The sequence below is a fragment of the Rhipicephalus sanguineus genome, chromosome 2, assembly GCF_013339695.2.
Source record: "Rhipicephalus sanguineus isolate Rsan-2018 chromosome 2, BIME_Rsan_1.4, whole genome shotgun sequence".
Lineage (NCBI taxonomy): Eukaryota > Metazoa > Arthropoda > Arachnida > Ixodida > Ixodidae > Rhipicephalus > Rhipicephalus sanguineus.
Window position 1 is genome coordinate 185720163 of NC_051177.1, and position 27418 is coordinate 185747580.

Below are 27418 nucleotides of genomic sequence, written 5' to 3' on the forward strand. Positions count from 1 at the left end.
TGTCAAAACGTACGCGAAAGGAAGTCGCGTTACTGATGTCATGACCTTTGAGTCCTGTTTCTCATGTACTTGTGCCCTTCTTTGACAATATTGGTATGTACTTAAGGACGAACACAAGAGCACCCAGACGTAGGCAGCTGGACAGATAGACAGATCGATAGCAATGGTCAAAGTGCCTCCGGTTCGCTAAGAAATGCTTCGCATTTGAAAGGCTGTTCCATTACGTTTGTCTGCGATCGGTGCGATGTGATATGCCTAATTTGGTGTTTGTATTGCGGTAAGGCACAGTCTTCGAGATAACAGACTCGTCGACCACCTTGCTTGCGCTCCTGCCGCTGGCTGAAGGCTTTAATATCATCCAGAAATTCTTGCCCAAACAGTAACGCCCTCGCGTGTGGCAACCGATCATCTCAGAAGATAGACTACAAAGTCGCAAAAAAATTAAAATTCTGCACGACACCTTCACATTTCTATGGGCGTTTGCTAGCCGCTTCATCCTCTCGATCAACTTCGCCACCAGGGGAAAGTGTGGCGCTGGATGTTTGGAAAATTGCCTATTGGCTACACCACAAATATTATTTTTCTAAAGAAGAAAAAAAGTCACAGTTCCACCGCAAGGGCGAAGCAATGAATGCGATAGCAACAAAGTGTAATGTTATACGAAGTGAGGCTGGCAGTTAAATCTTTTGGATCCAATCTCTACAAAATGTTGGTGAAAGAGAATACGGCCGCTGCAGGGAGAGATGCTCTTTCCGCACAGTGGCGTCGCCTTGAGAGTGCAGCACGTAAAACTGGGTATACGAGCCGCCCGCTGATGGCTGTCGAGATAGCGCGCGCCCCAGCGATCGCGACCGCGCCCTTAAAATCAAAGTTGAAAGTTGCTGCTAGAGTGACACCCCCCCCCTCGCGTCTTTTCAAGCTCGTTCAAGACGGGCGGGCCGTTTCCTATCTCCTTCGACGGCAGGCTTCCCGAGCGGGGTGATGTTATCGCATGCGCCATCCGAGCGACGTAGATGAGCCTGCTCGTTTGATATCTGCTTCAGCCGCGTTCATCGCCCCCGCTCGCGTGCTTTTACCGTGGTAGGACATACGATGCGCGGGGGGATATTATCAATTTAGACTTGATATGGCACATTACGGCGACGGCAAAAACCCGTCGAGAGTGTCCATATAATTGATATCACAGTGAAACGCTGGTGGGTCGCCATCACCATGCAGCGCTTGGCTTCCGAGCGTTCCTCGTGCTCTGGTGTCACTGTCGGCACCGGCGCTGGTCTGAACCCAAGCAAACAATTATATTTCATAATTATCAATTCCTTTTTATTTCGGCTCCTTCTCCCAAGGCTGATTAAAGCAAAATTCATTTTAATTACTGTCACTTACTTCGATATGCTCGTCTACAATTTTTTTCGCAATACCAGCCGCATCGCGCTATATGTAGTGCGTCTGTGTCATTATTTAATGAATCATTATCATCACCGTCTTCACTCTTCTGTGAAATGACACATCAAGGCCTTGGAGCTGCACTCGGTGAGCCACCCAAATCGTACTACGGTCATCGGTGAAACTTAGCGGTGAGTCAAAATCTTCGGAGTCACTGGTATGAAGATCGAGCTTCCCGCAAGTTATAGTACGGCATGTCGATAAGTAAACGTAAGTTTGCCGCTACAATGTGACAGAGGTCGATGGCATGGCATGGCGGGAGGGGCAATTTCCTGAGTACCTCGCTAGGATAGATCCGCCTATAACTAACAACATTCCCCTCAGCCTCGATGAAGCGGGCGTATGATACTGCCAGCAAGCATTTCCGCCTTGAGAGTCAATTGAATCTCACAACGGCGTCTTGTGAATCGGCACACCTCTAGGATTTATACTATATATGTCATTTGCATCTAAGGAACATCAAGATTGGAGTTTGATTTTCCAACGTGTGTCCAAGTGCAACAGAATATCGCGAAACACGTAAGAGACACGGTTACTTCATATGACGCGTTAAGTTAATAATAGCATAGCGCCACGGTTGCCAGGTGTGGCTACTTAGTGCCAATTTGGCTACTTCTTTTAGGCTGGTGGCGGGAGAAAGGACGTCTTGGCTACTTGGCTAGTTTTGGGCTTCTTTCTCGTTCCCTCAATTAGAGCGAAACTGTCTATACTTGGTGACGTCGCAGTCTCTGGCGTACGTGTATTTGGTGCAAAAACACGGCAGCCAATGCGTGTTCCCACCTGCTAAAATGGCATTTGGCACTTTGATTGTACCATGAACTTTAATAAAGAGGATGGCTCGGTCGCTTAAGCAGAGGTAAGGGTCAGTGACGGGGATTGTAAAATAAATATATAAAAAAGCTGCACGTTTGTAGCCTGCCAGTCAAGCGGGCCTCACGGGAAAACAACAGGAAATGCCTTTGGATACGTCGCTGGGACTCGGGCGAAAATGTTGCCTGGGGCATCATTTTACAGACCACCTATTGCTGTACGCGACTTTAAACCGCTATTGGAAGTAAACAGGAACATCTAGGGCACTCGGCATCATGAACCTTAGACATCAGATATCCGACGAACTACTTGTTTCATCTTTCAGAATTAGGTACGGACTGCGACTCAGCAATATTAACTTGCTCAGGCTTCGTCATCACGCAAGTAATGATTGCGAAAGCAACTACAAATTATGCTTCCATGCCAGCAACTAGAACTTTGAGCGCACTCATGCCGTATGCTCATTTTTATTGTCGTTACTTCTAGTTCATAATTGATACAATAGCGCAAAGAATTACACGCACGGCGAAAGAGCAAGACGGGACGCCATCCTTGCGATTCTTTGCGCTATTTTCTGAATTATGTACTACCAACTAGCCCATCAGTCCACGCTTTTCTACTTCTTGTCCTTGTGAAAAAGTGACGAAAGGTGTGTGAAGAGAGTGTCACTTTTGCAACAATGCAAACACTTCTTCCACCTGCGCAAAATAACTGCTAGATTCAATAATTTATGCGTGAATCTCAAGAGTTCTGATACTGAAGTGTTCATATAGTACATATTTATATTTTCACCGAAAGGTTTTGCTATTTAGATATTGAAATAAAACGTGTGCAGTTGTTTTCACACACGCGTGGCTAATTTTGGCTATTTAACTCCCCTTGGCAAAAGTTTACTGCATTTTGGCTGGCTTTTCTGATTGTCTGGTTTTTGTCTTTTTCACCTCGCAACTCTGCGCAGTGCAGTTCAATTCACAGTTCTTCAGCTAAGTAAGCGACACTATTTGACGTTCATGGTTCCGCTTGTGGCCTTCTTGGCCACGAATCTTTTACTGATCACACTGCGAGGATGAGGTCAACGATGTGGGCGAGTGGATAGCAATGTCCTGAACGAGACTCTGCCTACGTTACCGTCTTCAGCGCATTGCTTCCTCTAAATGTGCATCGTCATAACCATGGGTAATCTTTGCCCTCTGAAATCACTTATTCAGTGTTATTATGTCCGTTCGAGGAAGTAGGTTACCATTATAAGAGCCATAAAACGAACGTAGACCTAACTAAACATGTTACAGGAGCTCCCGTTTCGAATTCCCCGCTTATGTCATGCCGTTGTCGCCACTTTATCCTATGTGAAGCTCAATTTTGCCTGACATTAAAGTAAACGACGCATATTATGACATTTTGATCGCTACACTGGATTTCTTATTTAAGAGTAATCAGTGGTTGCAGTCAAGAGTAGTGGCAAATTATTTAACTGAACTCTCGCAGGTAGAAGAAAATGGATGGCAACGCTGACTTGCCCTTAGATGAAGGCGCACTCACATCTTACGTTGGCCAATGTGCTGACCTCGAGGGCATCACCGGCTGCTTCACGGCCGCTGTCTTCAAATACCGCTGTTCATGCTCTGAGACACACGACAGACCTTGCCACATTGTCCGACATCTGGCGGCTTTCAACGAAGTGTTGTTTTCCGCGAGAATGCAATTGCGAGAAATACCAGGAGCGCGCGGACAGCTCGCTTTAGTGAGCGTAGCAGATTCGGGCATGCACCTGCCGGAACCGCAGGATTTCCATTCAGAGCTGGGCGCCTCTTTAATGCACCGCCTTTTGAAATTCCATCAATGCATTGCAGCTCTTAGCGTCACACCATTCCATTTCGAGAAGTGTGCATCACTTCTTTGCGATGTCCTTCCTTACTCGCGTCTCAAGAAACTGAGGCTCCAGTTCTGGCGTTCCCCGATACGTGAGAGCATATGTGCGACCATAGCGTCTCTAACCAGTCTCGAAGAACTGGAGTGCTCGTTCTTTGGTGTATGCTGCGCAGAGTTTCCAACTGCACTTGCAGCACTGGTGCGAACTTCGCCATCTCTGGTCGTCCTCGGCCTCCGAGGGACAAGCATGGAAGAGCACGCCACCAACAACTTGCTGTCGTGCCTCATGCAAAGTGGCATTTTAAAAGAGCTAACTGACAGAGGATCATTGATCCCCGAAACCTGCCGAGAGGAGCTCCGCAAATACTTGATGTTCGCCCCTTCGTTGACATCATTCACTTTCACGGCTGACAGCGAGAAGACCGAAACTGCAGTGCTTGAAGGTATCTTGTACAACAAAACATTGTCCAAGGTAGTCATCACAACGTTTACGGGCGGTATAGAGAGCATACAGCTCGTTGCCAGAATCATCGGCGAGAACACTGTTATCAGCAGCCTTGTCGTACTATCCATTTACGAAGATGTCTCCGTAATTCATAACGCCGCTTACGACACCTGGCTCGAGGCACTCGGGAAAAACGAGGCACTCCAAGAACTCTCGATTCCTTACCAAATATGGAATCCACAGCAGTGGATTCGCTTCCATGACATACTCTCGTCGAAGCACCATTTGAAGAAGGTTTATGTATTCTCTGACAGCACAAATCATAACCTTCTGACGCACGTGTGCCACACACTAGAAGACAGCGGCGTCCACGATAAGGTGTCCTGTGGGGTCTACTTCGCCGAACACAACATAGACCTGCTGAAATGCAAGATGTTTTCAGGACTGTTCCTCGTCGGAGATGTGCACGAACACGTGAAAACCGCCGCCTTGCTTCAGCTACCGGAGTGCGGTCACGTGACTTCGTTGGTACTAGAGATACCGAGAGGCAACTTAGCAGTGTCGTCGGCTCTGGCAGAGTTCGTGCAGTCTACGTCAGTGCTGAGGAAGCTCGAAGTGAGCACTGGACTCGCTGACGACTTCGACTTTTCGGACGAGTGGTGGAGGGTCATTGTGGAGTCTCTGGCCAGGAACAACAGCATAAAGGAACTCGCCTTCTACGTAGACAGCATGAGCGATAGGGACGTGGAGAGCATAGCGGACGCTGTCAACGCCAGCAGGAATATCAGAAAGCTCACCTTCGGAGACAGCACCGTGACAAGTCTGCGCGCTTTCGTCAGTCGCCTGTCCCTCGGCATCACGGACAACCATACACTTCTTGACATCGTTCTCGAGGGTCGGCTGGACCAAGGATGGCCGGACGCATCGAAGAAGGTGTTTGCTATCTACGAGGCAACGCGCAGAAACATGGGCCTGCTGGCGGCTGCTGCTGCATTCACGAAGACTACTGAATTGGACAGGTATGCTTTCTGTAACTAGTATTTTAGCCAAGAGCGCTCGGCGAGATAGGCTCCACGAAGGTATTTGACGTGGCTTCGTATCCCACCTGAGGCCATGTTTTCTTAGAGGTCAAATTTTTATTATTAAGCTTTACAATTTTGTGTAGTTTGAGCTTCCTGAAGAGACCGCACTACGCTATTTTAGTTGGTTTCGTTGTATGTTGCCATATTCATGACCAGAGACCGGATTTATTGGCATTAAAAAAGGGCGTTTTAGGCCTGCAACGTCGCAATTACAGACGCAATAAATTTTTACATAAATGCAAATAATGTGAAAACAAAGACGCGCGCCAGCTGTATCTACGGCAGGAAAGCAAAAGCTCGAAACTGCTGAGGTGTAGTGCATGGGTGTGAGCAGGAAGAAGGAGACACAAACTGAGACGGGATAAGTGCAACAGCGGTAGTGAATGGTAGGGTCGTCCACCAGCGATTCGGAAGGTGCAGGGTTTGGCTCCCAGTGCCACCTAACACCTAACGGCTTTTCTACTAGGCGGAAAAGTACCCCGATCTGGCACTCGGTCATGTAAGGATACTAATTTCGAAAAAGTTTGCACTCAGTCGTGCGAAGCTTGGTACAGCGATGCACGGGCCGCCGCCGCCGCTCACTGGGCCACCTGTTTCTCTCGCTGGGCGGCCTTCTTTGTTTCTCTTTCTTTTAGATGCGAAGCAGCTTAAGGCGCGGCTTTTGTCCATTCATCCCTCCCTCGGCGTGCACATCTCCAGTGCGCCTGCGCGTCCCCTCCCCTCTCTCTCCCCCCTCGCCCCCCCTCCCGCGCGCCTCATTCTCTCCTGCGCAATGCCACGGGAGCCACGGGAGATCCGGACGTCTTGAGAGGCTGGTTCTGGTGAAGTGTTCCTTCTTTGTGTTGTCATTTTCAAGTTTAGCGCAAATTTTCCTGCATAGCCATGGGAGGCGCCACACCCCCACTGCGCATGCGCGTGCCGTCCCCCACTCTCTCCTCTCCTATGCTCCCCCCTCTCGCGCGCCTGTCGACCGCGTTCTCCGCTCGCCCTGTGGGAATGAACGGCCAGGCTAGAGGGAAGACGCGAAGCGCGCAGCGTTCCTCTTCGCGTTCGACGACGCTTTGAATGGATGGATGCAGCTTACAGGGCGGCACTTCGCCGCAGCTTAAGAACCTGGCGAGCCAGCTCCTCAAAAAAATTGCATCATCTCCTGCTCAAGCGAACCATCTCCCCGCTGCTTCGCATCCACACATGGTTCTCTTTAGCGGGAGATGGTGTAATTTTTTCTCCATCTTTCTCCCTCTCTTTCTTTTTCTCTTCTCTCTGTTTTTTGTCTCGGTGTACCTCTATTTATTTATTTATTTATCTTTTTCTTTCCACTCATTGTCTGACTCTCTTTCTATTTCTTGCTTGCTTCCTCTTTCTATCTTTTTATCTCTCTCTCTCGAATTCTTTCTTTCGCTTTCTTTGACTCTCTCTTTCTTTCGCTTTCTGCATTTCTTTCTTTCATTTCTCTCTTTGTCATTCTTTATATGCTATGCTTTATTCTGTCCCCTGCTCATTTTCATCCTCCCCACCCTCACTTCCCTTTTCTAGCCCCTTAATTGCTATACTGTTCTATAAAAGACTATACTATATTTCTGTCAGCGTGCCTGGATAGCCGAGTGGTTAAAGGGACATTAAAGAGCAAAAATATGTTTCTCATATTAGTAAAGCACTCTTTCACAATCCCAAAAACACCACGCTTGCTACGAGAAGACGCTTAGTAGGCGAGAAAACGCGCAAAAACAAAATATGGGTGGCGACGCCACCTTGAAGTTTCCGTACTATTTCCCGTGACGTCACATGTTTTGGCGGTGCCTACTAGGGACTACGTAGTTCCTAATCGGTAAAAATGAAGTGCATTGTCCTCTGAGGGGGCCATAGACTTAACATATCAAGTTTGGGGTAATTTTGTAGAGCCAATTCCCTATTGCAAAACCCAGTGCCGCTCAAACATTCGATATTCAACGATACCGAAGCATTCCTCCACGCACAATGCTGAAAGCAGCGCGCGGCACTGGCAGAAACAGTACAGGCTCCAGTACATGCCAGCGCACGCCAGTGAAAATTCCAGCGTCTCCAGCGTTTCTCAGTCAGCGCCAGCGTTACAGCGGCAAAGACAGTGCCCCTACCAGTGCGACCCAGTTCTTTCCCAGTGCGTTCACCGGAGCCCCAGTGAATCCGAGCGTATGCCAGTGCTGCCAGTGCGACCCAGTGCCAAAAAACGTACTGGTATCACGCTGGGGGCAGTGGAACGGCGCTGCTTTTTGCAATAGGAAACCGAGTCATTGTTTCTCTTTAGTGTCCCTTTAAGACACTCGCCTTCGGATCGTGGGTTCGAGTCCCGCCGCCTCGCGAGAAATTTATTTTTCGCCAAGATTTTCTCTGTCTTTATATCTTTCTTTCTGTCTCTCTGTTTCTTTCTCTCTCTCTTTCTCCGCCCTCCTCCTCAACCTCACACCTCTCCGTGTTTTGTGCTGCCCCCTCGCTATACGCCGGACAAATAGGCGCACGTGTTCTGGGAGCGAAGCAGAAGATGAAGAAGAGGACGAAGAGAGCACGTGCTGGTTCATGATGATGATCATGTTGGGTCAGGACATTTTACACCGAGCTAGAACAGTTTCGCTGTTAAGTTAAAAATGATATTGTTTATGATGGCACAAATGCGCCAACAGTTGAACATAGCCGTGCAATTCTCCTGTTTCCCGCATGGTTCCCAAAATACGGCCTGTCGTTTTATTCTGTAGCATGGTGAGTCAAGTGTCCGCTGTCGAATCAACACAATCCTGGGCCTCTTTCTTTTCGGCATGGCTGAGAAGGGCAGAACAGGAGCAGACCGCTAAATGACCAGAAGCGAGGAATGCCTCCTATTGGCCGGATCTAATCACATAGGGTCAATTTCTCCCCTTTCTGTGAACAGCTTAAGAAGTAAATTACGAGCAAAACAAAAATCTCGTGCATATCCTACTTTTCTTTCTTTAGCTGTTCACTTTCCTTTCCCGTGAGACTCTCCAAGGTTTTGCAATCGCCAAACGCTCGCGCCATGTCAGCGCGGCGGCATATGCTGGCCGGCGCGTCCCATTTCACTGCTGCTAGCGCTTGTTTTCCGTAGGTTGGTTGAACTAGATGACTAGGTTAAACCCCATAGAGTTTCGAACAGTCACTGTTGCCCGGTAACATGAATAACGGTTTGAAACTGCACTTCAAAAACGAAAATTGAGGTTAAGTAGTGTTCGTACAGGCGCATATATCGAAAATAGGCATTTATAGGCACTTATAGGCATTAGGCACGTACGCCAAAAATGGGCATTCATAGGCACTATAAAAATACTATAAAAGCCCTTCTTAACCTCTAATTCATGCTCATATGTCAAAGTGGCCCGACAGGAACACAAGAAACAAAATAGGCATTTGCCTAAATTCCGGTCTCTATGAATCATGAATAATTGATGCAGAATAGAAACTAAGGAAAGCATGGGGGCAATTGTTTTACTTATCGTAGTATAGAAATGACGAAGTAGAGGCAAATGAAAGTGATGTAAACACTGCTTACCGCCGATAATGGCATGCCACTACACGTCTTGGCCTTCCACGTAGTCGTGCTTATCCTACCAACTGACCACCGCGCCACCCTTTTTTTCGTCCACTTTCTGAGTTACTTATGCACATTAAATTGCCGTAGTCAAAAAGCGAATCGCTCTCCTCATCTAACATGTACCATCATCGTATTTACCAGGAATGCAAATCACAGACTGAATACAGCATATTTGTTATTTAATCTGAAGTCGCTCACCTCCACATCACCATTCGCTGTGTCCCCATACGACACCAGGAATACATATCTGTGCCTCACCCGCGTACTAACTAAAAGTTTCAAACTAAAAATATATATTGCCTTCTTTTCTAAACGCGTATAGCTTATCTCACGCTTCTATTCACGAAATTTATAATTCTCAGTGAAACGTACTTTTTTAACTATTTTTGTATAAGTTGTCTTGAACGCATCATGATGGATTGCATTTGTTGCATTCCTCATTCCAGTGTGCCTCGCGTGTTTTCAAGTTCCGAGTTTTGCATGCAATAGCATTGGTCTGCGCTGTTTCTGTTCCGTGAGTAGGGCAGTACCGATGTATACATCGAAGAAGGGAGCACCGTCAAGCATCCAGTGAGCTGGTTTTTAAAGACGATAGTCTTGCTTGGGATACTTCAACGCAGAAATTTTGGTCTGTCTGGCGGTCTTTCTGTCTGTCTCTCTGTCTGTCACGCGATTCAGCCACGCCACCAACGTTTAAGCACTTGGTGAACGTCAGCCATCTTGAACTGGTAGCTGCGTTCATACTTGTGAACATTGTCGATCAAAAAGCAAATACTACGCATATCTGAGGCATGACATCAATACGTAAGTATTAGGTGGTGTGTTCCTTTACTAGAGAATACATAGATAAGCCATTCTAAAGACCCTAGTGTTTCTTAGGCTGCGCTGAAAATGCGAGGCTATGTACAAAAACGCCCTCTACCGACGATATGGTATGCCAACAGGCAGTGGCCCTGGGTTCTGCACAAGCTCACGTTTCCCGAGGTATTGCCAGATGGCGTCCATATCTCACGCTGCGCCTCCTCTATCGTCTTTCGACATTTGCATTGAAGCACGTGGATACGCGGCCAATCGTTTAGAGCCTAAATTGAGCGTCGGCGTGCCTCGCGCGTCGTCACCGAATGAACTACAGGAGTGCACCTAACTGGGCTGGTTAGTGCATCCTTACATGGGGCAAAAGCAGCTTAACACATGGGGCGGTGATAGAACGACAGGACAGCGCGGTGACATCAGCATGTCTGTCTTTCTGTCATCGTCCCACGAAGAGCGCTGTTTGTCCCCGTTGTGCCGAGAGAACGAGCCATTTATCTATGTATGCATGTCTTGAGTAAAAAACTCTGACTTCACCAGTCTCAGACGTTACACCACCGCTCTTGTGCACGGCGGCATAAGGTTAGTCTATATGATGTCAACTGGTGGGGCTGTCACCTTTTGAAGTTTTCACGTCCACTGGCCCCTTGCATCTACCACAAAGCGCCAGAAGGCTAATAGCACAGCTCTTTTCTTCAGAGATGTCCCTGCCCAGAATAAATAAATTCTGTAGCCACCCTCATGCATCTAGCATCGCTGTAGTAACGTAATCACTCCCGATAGTTGACAATTAGGACTGAAGGCAATGCGCACCACGCGCACACAACACGTGGTGAAAAAAATAAAAACTCCAGAATATTATGCATGTTGTCCTTTCAACTAAACGCTCATGAGTTCGGTAAACAAGCTCCTCGACAAGTGAATCACAGATTCCTTTCTTTCACTTCTAACAGGTATAGCAGCGCAGCGTTGGAGCGCATCTGCAAGCTCCATGCCGAGTTGCTGGAGGACCTTGCAGAGCTTGCTGATGTCAGCGCAGCTGAAATAGGAGGTCTGGCGCGTGGCCACCTGAAGAGGACAGCCAGCTTGGACGAGTACATGCGTATCACGGGTGTTGTCAAGGAGCGAGTCGGGTGCCATCCACGGGGTGACGGACACATGCAGCTGGACGACCTCAATGAAGACTGCTGGGAGCTGGTCAGGCGGTACCTGCTGCTCGATGACGTCGAAGAGGCCGTCGCTCTCACGGAATTCCGTTGAGCCGCAACATGACCAACGACGTAGACAAAATTCTCCTCTCATTTACTAGCTGAACAGACGGCATTACGCTAATAAAATATTGAAAATATAATATTGTCCTAACATCGACATCGAAGCAGATGTGGCAGGTTTCTGTCATGTGTAATATGAGGTTGTTCATAATACATTCAGTAGTGTTCCCTTATCTCTAGTCACTGCAACAATGAATTCAATATTGGGAGCGAGGAGTTACGGAGTCGGCCTCTATGGGATGCGCCTCGATTACGTGCTAGGTATAGATACCGCCGGCGCGCTCCCCATAGGTTTTGCTGTCGGCGCACTATGAAAACACCTCGCGGAAGCCCTCCAGGGCATTTCTGTAAGTACTTTCGAAAGGAACTGTGTTTTTTACTGTCAACGTAATCACTTTCGACGAACTGAAAGCACAAGATAGTCTACAGTCGCTGTCTCTTTGCAGAAAACCGAGCACCCGCTTCACGCGGTCACCGCGTTGGAGACCCCTGAACCGGCCTCTTGCGTGAAAGGTAGTCACTCGCTGAGTGCAAACTATGTGAAATATCTCGTTAAAGTGTCTATAACCAAACCGAGCATAACAGAAGGAAGCCTCAATCCAGCGATCGCACGGGTTCGCGGCGACTGACGGTGCTTTTGCAGGTATGAGCGCCTGCATGTATGTCCGTACTCATGGTTTCGCTTTTCCTACGAGCGCGTTTTGGCACCGTGCTGTGAACTTTGGGCCGCGAGATATGAAAATTTGTGAGTACACAAACAACTACTGTTGCGCGGACGCAATCAGAGCTGTTGAAAAACAATTTCGTTACAACTACGGCTTTGATGCGCATGGCAACGTTGTGATGTGCCGTCCTGACGATTCAGTGTTCTTTTTTTTTCGGTCTAAATTCGTGTACGTTTCAATGTCATTTGACAAGTTGTCTTGCGCTGCATATTTATCGGGCTTCTGAGCGGGCAAATGCCGATGCTTGTGTTTCTTTATTCAGCGCATTTGTTTCGTTTGGTGCTCACACAAAGCGTGAGCAAATGCAGCGCCTTTTTTTAATATGCTCTTTAATTATCGTTCACTTTACATTCCAGCGAACTTCCCGCTCTCTGCCATCAACAAATTCATACACCGAAGTTTCACCACTTCGCGATTGCTGGTGGAAGGAGAAGCGGTCTACGAGGCCGAGGAGGAAAAGAAAAGAAAATGCAGTAACGTTCGCTGGACTTGTTCAGCAAACGTTGGCTGTGAACTAGGACCCACATGAACTTCAAATAGCGGTGAAAGAAAGAGAAGTTACTGCAGCGACCAGCAGCCGCAAAACAGGGTAACAACACGCGTAAAGAGTAAAATGCAATACTTATTGCTCAGAATTATTTGGCGAGTAGCCCAGCAATGTTGGCAGCAGTGTCGTGTCTAACGCAAACAGCGCGGCACACATCAGCCGCAGCATTTGACTCGCTCGATATGTACATCCACCAGCAAACGGCGTGTAGCTTATGAAGGCGGAAGCCTTAGATGCCTCATCAAACGGAAAGACTGACCGTCGGCGTCGGCGGCGCCGACGGTCAGTCTTTCCGACGGTGTCGGCGGCGTCAACACAAGTGATGCAAAAAATATTCGTCACGTGATGACGTCGTCTTGAAGTCACAGATCACCAGCATTTGTAACGTAATTATGACGTCACCATGACGTCACATAACGCGACGTCACATGATGGCGTATTCACACGACATGGTCGCTTTGCATTGCCTCCGTGATCGGGGGTCGATCACAGAGGCTGTGCAAGACCGCGTTAGGGGCACAATGCTAGTGGAGGGGGGCGCGGGAGAATAAATACCTTGACCGACAAGAAGAAGGAGATGGCTTTCGCCCTCCAGTAATCTGGCGAATACATAAGGGACCCTGTGAGTTCTTTAATTCAACGTATCTAAACAATGACTTGCGTATCTGCAGCCGATTTTGTGGACGCTGAGCTCAGGGCCGACGGTCAAGAGGTCGCACGGGAATTTTCTGAGGCGGTATCGCACCTGGTAAAAGGTAGCGCCTTTTCCATCCTGTGGCAGATAAGCATCATTTGTCGGCGTGAAGCGCGCGCGAGCCATCGTCTCAGTGCGCGCTGCCTGCTACTCACCAAACATCGCAGGCCTGCTGCAGTAGCGAAAGTCTTCATCGCGGAAGTGCTTGTTGTACACACGAATCGTAGCCGATGGCTGCTTTCTGGTTCTTAGCTTCACAACCCACGCTTCACGCAGTTTCTTGTCTCGCAGGTACCGGTGCAGGCTGACACTGGGCCCCGTTGCGTAAGCCCGGCACTGCGCGGCACCGAGCAATAGAGCACCATGTTGTCGCCTTCGAAGGCAGCCACTCTATTACAGTGGTTTCAGTTGTGTAGAAAATGCGAGAAAACTTCCGTATTTGAACAGACCTCAGGGCAGGCGGAACTTGAAACTCGTTTTCAAAGCACGCAACAGCGCTCCACAAGCAGGCGACGTTGCCGCTGAGACCACGTGATCGTGCCAAGCACGCAGGCGTTTCCAGTGGTGAGCCGCGCGCCCAATATTAAATTGTATGACATACGCTGCACATTCTTACATGCACATATGTTTCTAGTATAAGCGACTGCCCAAAGCCTCTTAAAGGAACGGAAAACGGCAAACTTCATCGATACCTTTGGTTGTGAAATATTTCATCATTCGCTCACGAATGAAATTGCGCTCACGTGACCTCGAAGTCATCACCATAGTCTGATAATAAACATCGTTCCGGTAAAGCAACCAGCGCCATCTAATCTGAATGTTGCGTACAGTATAGTCCGCAAGTTTTGATAACTCTATTAGGCATCGCTGCAAAACACTCATGTTTCATGCTGGATATTCGTTGTACACGTTTGAACAGTACACATTGTATCAGTGTCGTTACACATCGCACCATTTATCAATTTTATTTATTACTTTACCCTCGGGGCCTTCCTGCATTACAAAGGCGAGTGAGTTACAGAAGCAACAGTTCAAAAGAAGCGATAAATAGCAAAGGTAACATATTCCGCGACTAGTACAATATTTACTAATCATACAATCTTAGCTGACTATATCAAATACGCTGTACAACGAGGAAGCAAATTAATGCGGGTTAATTGCTTATTATACAATATTAGCCGGGTATGTAAGATACAGCGACGGAACAAGACTACAGGCACTCTTGCGCTGGCATGATGAGTTTGACAGGTGTCGGTGCGCATTAATAACGCACGATATTATAGTGCGTATAAACGGACAAGTAATATTGGCTCATACAAGTGCCTGCTGCTATACAATGTTAGCTAATCCTTTACGGTACCTCTCGTCATTAGCAATAAAACCGATGTCATCGGGAAGTTCGTTCCATTCACGTGGCGTTCGAGGTATAAATTATTCTAAAAACTATGTCGCGTTACACTCACAAATTCTTTGTGCTCATGGTCAATGCAGTGAAATAAGTAATGTAGTCGTGACATGAATTCTGGACGTAGAGTAGGATGGTTATATAGTTTATGAAAAAAAGTGATAAACGTGAAATTTTACCGCGTGTATCCAGTAACTCAAGGCCCAGACGTGACATCATTGAAGATGCACCGTTCGGTTGTAATTCCAAGGAATAAAACAAGAGCTTTTTTGGATTAGTTTGATGGAGTGAATTAGGTTGTCGTGAGAGGGGTCCTATATGGCTGTAGCATACTCTAGTTCTGGCATTAGCAATGCCAGGCCTGCGCTGAAGACGCAGCACATACACAGCCAAAGCTGGAAGAGCGACCTTTCTATAGGCCGTTGCCTTGCAAGTGGGTGCCTGTTAAGCGGGTGCCTGCTGAGTGGGTGCCTGCAAGTACACATGCAAGGCACCCACTACGTATAAATCATCGTAATTTTTGTGAAGCATATAGGGAAGCACCCACTATGCCATTAGTCGTCATTCTGCGGAGAACCGAGGTACCCGCTACACATCTGTCAGGCATTATGTAGACTTTGTTGATGTTGTGGCTGATGACGATGAAGAATGGCTAAGCCCTTTGTAATGGGTTAGAAGCATTAAACGACCCACTCGTTACGCAATTCTCATTCTGTGACGCCTGGTTGTTTTTTACTCTTCTACCACGCTATATTACATGTTAGCGCCAGGCCCGTAGCAAGGAATTTTTTTCGGGGGGGGGGGGCATTTGCTGAAAGCCTTGACTATTTGAGGAAAACGCCTATGTTCACAATTTCATGATTTATTTTCGATTAAACGCCATGTGTCATCAAAATTTCGGGGTGGAAGGGCGCCCCCCCCCCTTGGCTGCGGGCCTAGTTAGCGCGATCTCTTGCCCGACATGACGCCTGTATAGGGTCTTTTTGCGAAGGAGTTTCAACCACTGGCGTGGCTCTGTGTGGAACGGCAGAGAACATCTATACACTTTAGAGAATGGAAACTGTACCTTTGGCTGTAGTACGGAAAAAAGGGTAGCGGCGGCGTACTGAACTGCAATAGAGCGAGGCGAGATGGCGCTGCAAGTACTATCATCATCATTACACAATCGTGTTTTTGCGGCTGGTTCGCCCTGGTCGCACTACTGCGCTTTTTGCTCCCTGTACTGCCTGTACCCTGTGGTATTCTGTTCTTTGTCGTTGCTAAATCGAGGCTCGCGTGTGTAATAGTTATCGCCAGGTGACCAGACTGGCCTCGACTGGCAAAAAAAACGTCAATCAAGTAAGCTTTGCGTCGTTTATTGTGGGTACCCAAGCTGGTACAAGCAATGTATACAATTAGGTACAAGCAAAACAAGTCACTCGTGCACGTTTTCAAGAATATTTATATTTGAAGGTTGACCCCGTCGAGGGCGCCCCTACACAAAAAGTGCAATAGAGCGAATGGCGGCACCCATGCGGCACCAAACGCAGAGGTTAGTAGATCCACTCCCGGTGGTTGAAGCTGGAACGCGCCGCGGTTGATTTTTTCGGCCTCTGCGGTGATCGCTGGAACTTCAGGCTTTCCGGGGTCTGGGAAACGGTTTGCACAGGCGAAGCTGGCACACAGGACGCAGAAAAGGGCACTGTACAATGCGTAAGAACAGAAAGCGAATAACAATATGCCGCAAAAAGAGGTGTGTCAACTAGTGGTGCAGAACTATCGATGGTGCTACCGATACTATCGATAGCTGAGTCACTATCGAACTATCGATGGTAAAAAATACTATCGATGGCGCTATCGATAGTATAAAATTAACAGCGCGAACTCATTGCAGAGAAAACTTGGTTCCCCGCGCGCGTGGTACATAGTGGAGCCGAAGGAGCAGGCTGAAGGGCAAGAAAGTTGACATGCTTGTGGTCTTGAGGAGAGTGCTTCGCTGACACATGATCATAAAGTCAAACTATTCCGCTGTAGCGGAAAGGAAGCCGTTACATGGGGTGGAACTGCGCGGCTTCAAATTTATATTTCATTTTATATTTTTCAAAATAAAAAAAATTCGACGGATCCTACGTACCGTGGGAATCGACGTTATGCGAAGCATGCGCGGGATGGTGACTGTGGCGTAATTTTTCACATTGAGAGAAACGTTACGGAATGACGCTAGAGAAATCTGGATTTGGTATACGCACACTGATATGTTGAAGAGTCGCATATGTATTACATAACCAGTTGTTTACAGGTGCGTAACGATGCCAACAGTAGCAACATGGGTGTTACCAACACCAGACGCGGTAAGCTGATTGTTAGTGCTTATATTCTTCAATATTGAATAGCGCGACTCCGAACAGGACAAAGAAGGAACACAGATGCACACGAAAGGCGTTACTCGCAACTAAGCTTCATTCAGGAAAGTTTCCCTAGATATATACACAGCCGAGGGGAACGCGCAGGCGTACTGCACGTACATTACAGTCGTAATTGCAGTTGTTACAGTTGTTATGCTTATACTTGTCCGTTATGACGGAGAACGCACGCACGTTTCACGAACCAATGTGCATGCGTGGAAGGTGTCCTTGACAGTTCCGGAACAAGGTCATCATCACCATGATCCGTGAACCCCAGCAGCTGCAGCAAACTTGTTAATCGGGTCCGTTCGTGATCGCGGCTACGAGGGGCCTATGTGCAGTGAAGAGTGATGTATACTACAGCTGGTGGAAATCCTGCATACTTCTTGCGATGAAATCATCTATGATGCCTCCTGTCGTGGACGTGGCAGCGAGGTGTTTTGATGCCCTGTCCACATCCAAGCCGTCTTTCATGCTGTATAAGGACCAGGCGTTGTTGGGTTTTGATAAATCAATGTTGAAGTCACCGGTAATGATGAGAGGCCTGGTTCTCTCGGCAGATTTATTGTAGGAAGCATTGTGTCCGGTTTTTGCGTAATCCACGTGGTCCACGATGCGGAGTACTTGGACGAGTGGATGGTAGTTGAGCGTCTTCCAGGGGGCTCTGTCTTCAGCTTCCTCACTTTCCTTGCGTCCGCCACGGTGGTGCAGCGGTTACGGTGCTCGGCTGCTGACCCGAAGGTCGCGGGTTCGATCGCGGCCATGGCGGTCGAATTTCAATGAAGGCAAAATGCTAGATAAACGTGTATTGTGCGATTTCGGTACACTTTGAATAATACCAGATGGTTCATATTTCCGGAGCCCTTCGCTACGGGGTCTCTCATAATCATATCCTGGTTTTGGGACGTAAAACCCTGACAACTATTCTTATTATCACTTTCCTTGCGTGTCAGTGTGTTTGTGTTCGTGGTTACTGTGTTGGTTGAGACTCTGTATCACCTGTGGCACATAACCGCATAACATGAACTCTGGTATGCGGGTATGTGCCACACGTGACTGAGAGAAAAGGTTTCTTGACGTGCGCGACAGGTATTTTGCGTTATTCATGGCATGACCAGTGAATCGTGTTCGTCATACAATGACCCACTGCTATGCCATTTTTGGTATATTCTATGGAGACGACCAGGAGAGCGCCCAGACGTAGGCGGCTAGATAGATAGATAGATAGATAGATAGATAGATAGATAGATAGATAGATAGATAGATAGATAGATAGATAGATAGATAGATAGATAGATAGATAGATAGATAGATAGAAACGGCCAAAGTGCCTGAGGTTTGCTAAGAAATTCTTCCTATTTAAAATTATCAAAAACTAAGTTTTTTAATTGTAAGATTTAAGTGGTTTTCAATATGAATTTATTTATCGCCATATGTCGTCATTTTCACAGCGGAAATAACTTATCTCGCCAAACATTTGCTCATAAATTATGCGAAGCTAATAGTAGGCTATCGATTTTGGCAATTTAGCCCGCCAGCAATAGCATCGTTATTCGCACCACTATGGATAGTTTGTCACGTGGTTGTGACAATGAAGAATGCTGCAGTAAGACTGAGAAATACGAAGCTTTTTATTTGATCGAGCTTGTGCCCATAAAATCAGAACTCAAAATACAAGCGATACAGGCTGCGCGCTAGTAGCGGCGAGAACAGTCGCCGGCCGTCGAGTAATCTGATAATCGGTGGAACGCTTTGTCTTTTCGCTTCGCTTCGTCAGTCATCGAACCTTCCAGCGTTATCGCTGGTGCTGGCGCAGGCTCTCGAATAAACTTGAATATTCGCGTCCGGTGCGTAATCTTAAAGAAATGATCTCAAACAGTCTCGAAGCTTCTCAAACACTGCGGTGCGGTCTGCGTCAAACGTTGCTAACAGTCCGTGGGTGAAACCCGAATACATCAAAACAAAGCAATAAACACGCGTGGCAGTAATATTGCTAGTAATATTACCGATGGTACTACCGATTGCACTATTGATAGTTTGTCGATAGTAGTACTATCGATAGTTTGTTTACACTATAGATAGTTTCAAAGAAACTATCGATGCTATCGATAGTCAATTTACCGATAGTTCTGCATCACTAGTGTCAACCCGATCCCCCCATTTCGCACTCGCAAGAACAAATCAGTCCGACTTGTCCTTACCCATGATGGTCCCCACACGAACACTCCGAGAACACGGTGAAACTTCTGGATCTTAATTCTAGAACAGTGAAGAACCTGGAGTACATACCAAATCTTACTGACCAAAAATAAGTTACACACAGTTGCTCTAGAAAATATGGACCATTTGCATTCATTTCATTTGTTGTATCTGCAAAATATTTGCCTTGAAGCAAACATGGCTTTCTAAAGAAAGTAGCTTTAGCTAGCAATTTCTTGTCCGCTCGCTTTTCACTTAATTATCTTTCCACTGTGGCATGGAAAAAAGCGTATAAAGACCTTTGTGACGTTGTACTACCTGTACCGCTGTATAGAAACTTGTACCCTAAGGATCGAGGGAGAAATGTACTAAAAAGGGTCAAGAGAATGATGGTACCTGCAGGAATGAACGTGGACGCCCGACCACCGCGTCAATACGTGAAAGAAGGCATAGCCGGTTTTTGTAAGAACAAAAATTCTTTAAGATGCTCTCGATTGGTTAGATCGTGTAGAGCTCCATTTACAAATGAAGAAGTTTAATGAGAGTGTCCTCATTAGCCCCAGTTCGACCTTTTCTTTGTTTCACTCTAACTCTCTATTTTTAGGCCAGCGGTGTTTGTAGTGTAAATAGCGTTTGCTCTTGTGCTTGTTACATGTAAAAAAAAAAAACAGGCAATAAAGAAAAAGAAACCGGCGTGGCTCTGTGGTAGAATACTCAACTGCCACGCAGAGAGCACGGGTCCAAATCTCGTCAGATCCTGGGAAGTTTTTTTTCTCATTCTTTTTTTTTGTTTCGCGTGATAGCGGTTACGGACACCAGCGGCGGAGGCGGACAACTACGGCGCCAAAAACAGCTGTTGTTGTCCATAACACCTTTCGCTGTAAATAATATCTAGGATCGAGCGGGATTCGAGCCTAGGCACTCTGCGTGGCAGTCGAGTATTTTACCACAGAGTCATGCCGGTGCTTGAATCTCCATCGCAAAAAGACCCTGTACAGACGTCGTGTAGGTCAAGGAATCACGTTAGCAGACACGAATATAGCGTGGTAGAAGAGTAAAATAACCAAGCGTCTCAAAATGCGAATTGTGTAATGATCGGGTAGCTTCCCACCCATAAGAAAGGGCTGAGCTGTAATTCTCCATCGTTATCAGCCCCGAAATTCAGACAGCAAATGCATGTGCACTACGAAATGGCCTAGCGCACTTCCATAATATGATCTGGCAGTGTCCCGCGTTACGCGGCGATGAAAGCAACACTTCTTCACGCTGGGACGCGGTTCAACGCAGCGCCAAACCCGAACAGTTGTGGGCTGTCCAACGGTCCCGCGACGCGGCATAGAGGTTCTGTCTTTCTGTACCACCGTGGGAGCGGCTTGCTGCGCGCTATAGCGCGCCCTAGAGGACCATAATAAAGTTTTACAGCGAACGCTGTTATGAGATCACAACAAGGGCCGTTTTTGGCGCCGTAGTTGTCCGCCGCCGCCGCCGCCGGTGTCCGTAACCACTATCGCTCGAAATAAGAAAAAAACGAAATAAGAAAAAAATTCCAGGATGGAGCGAGGTTCGAACCTGGGCCCTCTGCGTGTGAGCCCAGTATTCAACCTCAGAGCCATGCCCGTGCTTGCGACTGCTTTGCAAAATGACCCTATACAGGCTTCATGTCGGGAAGGGACCACATTAACATACGTAATGTAGCGTGGTAGAAGAGTAAAATAACAACCAAGTGTCACACAACGCGAATTCTGTAAGCAGGCGTCACACAATGCGAATTGCGCAACGAGTAGGTTGTTGAATGCTTCCAACCCATTACAAAGGGTTAGACAAGGGTTGGACAGAGGTTGGACAAATGTTGTGGCATCAGCCACAGCATCAACAAAGTGGACATAATGCCTTACAGGTGTTTAGCATGTACCACGGTTCTGCGTAGAATGAAGAAAAATTGCTTAGTGGCTGCTTCCGTACTTCACAAAAATTATGATTTATAGCGTAGTGGGTTCCTCGCAAGAGTACTTCCATTGGTTGCGAAGGAAGCCCATACCGCTCCCATGATCCATTTGCTCAGGGTCTCAATAAGGTTAATTCCCTCTCTCTATCTCTTTCTCACGTTGGCGTATGTTATAAAGCGTGGTGGGAGAGTGAAATGACAACAGGGCATCACACAATGCGAATTACATAACTTGTGGGTCCTTTAAAGCTTCCAACCCATTACAAAGGGATCCAGCCATAATTCATCATCGTCATAAACCATCCCATCAAGAAACTGCTGATACTGCCTTACAGATGGTACCTCGCTTCTCCGCAGAATGACGATTAATGTCGTGGTGGGTGCTTCCCAACTGCACAAAAATTGTGATTTGTGGCGTAGTGGATACGTTCTTAGTGTACTTGTATCAGTAGCCACAAGAGAGTTTATAACGGGCTCTAGAAATTCCGCTCTTCGAGCTTTCGCTGTGACTGTGCTGCGCTTTCCGCGCAGGCCTGGCGATTTTTTTATCCCACCAGCCACAGCATCAACAAAGTGCACACAATGCCTTACAGATGTGTAGTACGTACCAAGCTTCTCCACAGAATGATGTATAATGGCAATAGGCGCTTCCATACTTCGCAAAACTATGAAGATTTATGGCGTAGTGGGTACCTCCTTTCAGTAGCCACCCCAAGACAGTTTAGAACGGGCTCTGGAAAGGTCGCTACTCCAGATTTCGCGGTGAATGTGCTGCGCGTTCCACGCAGGCCTGACGTCTTTTGTTTCTTGTTAAGTTTGATGCTACATGTACGCCCAAGTATTTATGTGAATTTATAGTTTCTGAAAGAAACGTTATTCAGATGGTACACGGGTAGGTACCTATTCGATCTAGATATTCTCATAAAATTACACTTTTTAATCTTAAACTCCATTCGCCACACTTTACACCAATTGCATACGTTATTAAGATCGGCTAGAAGAGTGGTCATATCTTGCGGGGTAGTTATTTCTCTGAAGAATACTGAGTGGTCGATAAACAAGTGTACATTAGAAGTTATTGCTGAAGTTGTCATTATAATAAATAAGGAATAAACGAGGCCCGAGGACGGAGCCTTGTACTCCAAACTGAATGATATTAAGTGATGATTTATGATCAATAGCTGTTCCGAACTGGGAATAATTAACAACGAACGACTCAATCAATTTTATAAGTTTACGACCTTGGTATATTGTGCTTAGTTTGTGCAGTGAATGTTCATAGCTTACTTTATCAAAGTTTTTGAAAATCTAAAAAAATGCAATCCGGAAGGGATGAGCGATCCAGTATATGGTGTAGTTTATGAGTGAAAGACCTCAACTGAGATTCACAAGATAGGGTGGAATAACTCTGATGGGTGAGAGAACGAGTACAGAGAGAGAGAACGAAAGAGATAGAGAAAGAAAGACATAGAGAAAAAGAAATAGAAGGAAGACTGAAAAACATAGAAACATACAGAAAGAAATAGACCGAGAGAGAAAGATATAGAAAGAAACTTACAAAATAGAGATAGAAAAAAAGAGAAATCAATGCAGAAAGAGAACGAGAGAGAGAAAGGGGAGAAAGAGATAGAGCGATAGAAAGAGCGATAAAGAGAAAGAAATACATGGAAAGAAAAACACAGAAATAGAAATAAACATAGAAAAGACAGAAAAAACAGAAAGAAAGAGATGAAGAGAGAAAAAAATAAAGAGAAACAAGGGAGGCCGCCCAGCTCCGCACATCCTTCAGGCTTCAGGCACCACTAGTGCGGAGCTGCCTCTAATTTTTTTAAGAGCCGGAACCACTGTCAGTGAAACTGATAAAACCGCAATTGTTTGGTACAGACAATATGCCCTGTCTGATCTAACAACTTATTGCCAGTGTGATCCTTTCACCAGAATATCTCAAACCTATATTGTGGCTAAAACCTATAGGGTGATTCCACATAAGATCGAACAATGGATGGCTGGTCGACCTCTCAAATTTATTTCAAAATTTTATATATTATTTCCTGATGAGTGGAAAGAAGAGATCCGCAATTTGTTTTGCCACCAAAAATTTTTTCGAAGCCCAGGAAATCAATAATGACGAAGAGGTGGAGTGGAACGCTCATCCGCTCTGCTGTTTTGGCCAACTTTCGTTATGAATTGCACAAAATATATTAAAGTTAGGTAGCTGAAATTTCTTTAACTAAATATATGCATGTTTTGCTTCTGCTCAGGTATTTTTAGTTTTGATGTGTAGTGTACATGGTTTTATAAAAAACCTCAAAACTGGCCCAGGAAACGCAATGTAGCAGAGCGACAAAAATTGCGCATTACGTTCTTCGCATGGTTATGTACCACACTGTCGAATTTTATATTTATATAACTTTTTAGTAAAGAGATATGATCGGGCTAAGTTAAAGAAAACACCGGACAATGAAAACTTCTGACGACAATTAAAAAAAACCATTTTTATATTTCTTAAACTTTGTCCACTTATTCTCCTCCACATCAGCTTTCATAATCATTGAAAACATGTTGCATAATGTCGTTGCACTAATAGTTACGACCCCTCCAATGAGACCCTTAAGCAAGGATTGGCAATTCCGACTTCTTGCCCAGCAAGTGTATAAAATGCAGGCAGGATTGAATTTCTTTTTATTAAAAGGCCAGCAGGTACCGAAAAAGGTGTCGCCGGCACTGAAGACGTTAATTTTGAAATTATTTCGTCACTGCAGCAGCCACGAGCGCGGGGCTCGCGAGCCGGCACGCGTAGTAAGAGACGGCGCAGTGAGAGCTCGTTTTCGCGTCCTCAGACCGATTGACTTTGAAACAACAACTACAACACCTCTGGGGTGACTTGAACGTACGTGCACCGGTAGTCGCAGTGATCTGGTTAATGACGTCGATTTCTTTTTCAGGGGGCATAAGAATGTCATCGTTAAACTGTGCATTCCGTGAAGATCTTTCATTGCAGTGGTAGCAAAAGCACGCGTAGCACAAGTAGTCCGTCTCACTGGAAGTCACTGATCTTTCGGACGTTAAACGTTTCTTCAAAGCGTATATGCCTTAGAGGTGTGCACGGGCTCCGGGTAGCCCGAAAGCCCGAGCCCAACCCGGCCCGCGGGCCGGGCTCGGGCGGGCCGACGTGTTTTCACCTCAGGCCCGGGCCGGGCTCGGGCTACTTGGAGTTTTATCGGGCCGGGCTCGAGCCCGGCGCAAAGCCCGACTCAAGCCCGAAATATAGAGAATGAGCGGGAATTGTTTTCCAGCACGCACACAGCGCCTTTTCCGCGACCGCCCTTTACCGCTTTTCCTTTCCATTCGCTACTTTAAACGAAAGGGGAGCAGGTAAAGCGCTGCCTCTATTTCATTCCGACAAACAGAGAAGTAACACCACCTGAGCTAGTGACGGCGCCACGCGACTGTTCGCGTTAGACTTAAGGCCAAATCCCATATGGGTGAAAATGCACGCGACAGCGACGAGCGACCCGACGTAGATCGCCTGCGTGCAAGCTGACGCTTGCATGGGCATACCCCGTACACGTGACGGCTTTGGCGAGCGAACTCCATTGTCGCTGGCATGAGGCCGTCTACTTGTATTTTGTAATCTGTGTAATAGAGACTGTTCGTCGTGCGTCGTTTCATCATATTTGATATGCTCAATAAAATGCCAAATTACCGGAAAACGATGTTTTGTTTTCGCAACGAACCTTCAAAAAGCCGGGCCGGGCCGGGCCCGGGATTGTGTTTTCTTACGTCGGACCGGGCCGGGCGGGCTCGCAGCCCTTTGCCGTCGGGCTCGGGCGGGCCGTCGACAAAGTCAGCGGGCCCGGGCCGGGCTCGGGCTCGGAAATACGGCCCGTGCACAGCTCTACACTCTTAGCAAACGACCGCTTAAAACAACGCATATAAGGCGGAAAGTAGGTCAAATTTTCGACGCTTATAAATGGCTCTCTAAGCGGCCTACTTATACGGCTCTTTCATGCGGCCCTTCTTTATACGGCCTCTGGCTAAGCGGCTCTTTCTTATGCGGCCTAAATTTATGCGGCTCTTCCCTATGCGCGGCCATCTCATTGCCAGAAGGCCGTTTAAAAGTGACCGCTTAAAGTAACGCATACCGTCGATGTGGTTAAGCGGTATTTCAGGTCAAATCTGTCCGGCTTATATACGGCTCAATATGCGGCCGAAATATATGCGGTACTTTTCGCAAGCTTTTAGAAAAAAAAAAGAATTCTTCTACGTTGTAGTTGATCGTGCAGTGTTCCTCTTTTTTTTTCTTTTGTTCTCTTCAGCCTTTCAACTCATGAATATGCATTTACACATCATAAGAACACTGCACAGAGAGTCACAAACCATGTATCAAAACACACACACACTCTCCACCACGGGGATTTGAACCCAGGCCAACCGCGTGACAAGCAGACACTGTAACCACTACGCCACCGCACCACACGATCTTGGTGGACTTCCGCGGCTTTCTATATGCACTTCACGTTATCTTGGACGATTTTACGATCGGCTACAACGCTATAATTTTGCATATATGAGAGGCATCGTTCGCGTATAATGCGCGTGTAAACGTGTGCACGACCTTAAGCGAACCCTCGCGGGCAGTCACAGTCAGTTTTTGTGTGGAATTATGTTTCTCGTCCGACGGCTTGCGCATCCCGCACGGAGACAGAGGTGAACAATGAACGATGCGTTTCCGAGTGCATTTCCATTTGCCGGCATCATACAGCAGCCGAACGTGCCCTGATGTGCAACCAGCCGCCAAAGAAAAGTTTTCTGCGATGTTTGACGCAGTACAGGCGGTGGAAGTCAGCTGATCTCATCTCTACTTGGCGAAGTACAGTCTCCCACGTCCTTCGCGAGCATCGCGTTGATGTCGGTGCGTTTATACGGACAGTATTATGTAGAGGTTCATCTCAGAGAATCGGATTAAAACACATAATCGCTTATTCGCGCAACTGATGGGTTTGGTGTAGTGCAGCGCGTACGAGGCGACGGACCAGCTTTCAGAACGGGCGCGCTCATTTCTCTCTCGAGTGTAGCATAGACGATGAAGAAACGTTGTTGTTGAGTCGAAAGAACAACGAGCCTTCGCAGAAAAAGAATGCAGTCTCCCGAGCTCGAGGCTGACGGCGCGGACGAGCGATGCCGTGGAATTGTCATGCTGGGGAGGACGGCGGGTCTGAGGTTGTTCGTTCTCGTGGTTCGTTCGTTGTTGACAGTTGGAAGTGATGCTCCCCTTGGCTTCCACAAACGATGAAACGTATAGTGCATGACTGGCGCGGAAAGAGCACGCATGAAATCGCTTGCATCACCCGTTAGAACATATGTTTCCTGCCAAGCGTCGCATCAAAAGAAGCTAGCAATGCTTGAACTCGAATGAAGTCACAATATGATCCAGCTTTTAAGGATAAAACCATGCTATTTCTTCAAAAGTCAGAAGTGGCCTGAAGGATTCAGAAGGATCATGTGAACAATTATACTGAATGATGCAAAGATTAACTTGAAACATTCTAATATTTAATAGGTGCTGTTAAATCTAACTAACAACCCCAAATTAAATATGCACTTGTTTTGCACCTTGAAGCTTCATGAACGTTAAGCTCTATAACATGCCTCAGTTGACCACATATCAGCGCCGAACAGCGATCTGGTGGAGGCCCTGTGTTGGGAAACATAGCAGGTTGAAGGTTGTTTTCGTATCCCACCCATTGTCGACGAGTGAAAGTGATTCTTTCCTTGGCTACGAGATGTGATCGGAGCGACAAAGTATTACTTCACTCCACGTCATCCAGTCGAGTATGCTTTGAGCTTAACAACGCTTTAACGTATAAACTAGCAGAATGCTAGAAGTGGCTGAACTCGGGCAGTAATCATGACTTCTAGGAACAAATGTTCACCTGTCTTAAAAATGTGCAGTCAGTAGCATCCTGCTTGATTCGGATCATGGGACACGACATGCAAACGTATAATACTAAATAGTAGATACAGAGGAACAATTCTTTTACTTAGTAGGTGTCATAATTGCAAATAACAGCTGCAAATAAAAACCACGCTTTCACACTAATAGCACACCCATAAATGTTGAGCTTTACGTGTCCCAGTCAACCTCCCTCATGTTCAATACCCGGGGCGTAGCCAGAATTAGAGAAGTGAGTTGGGCTAGTTGGTGCGAA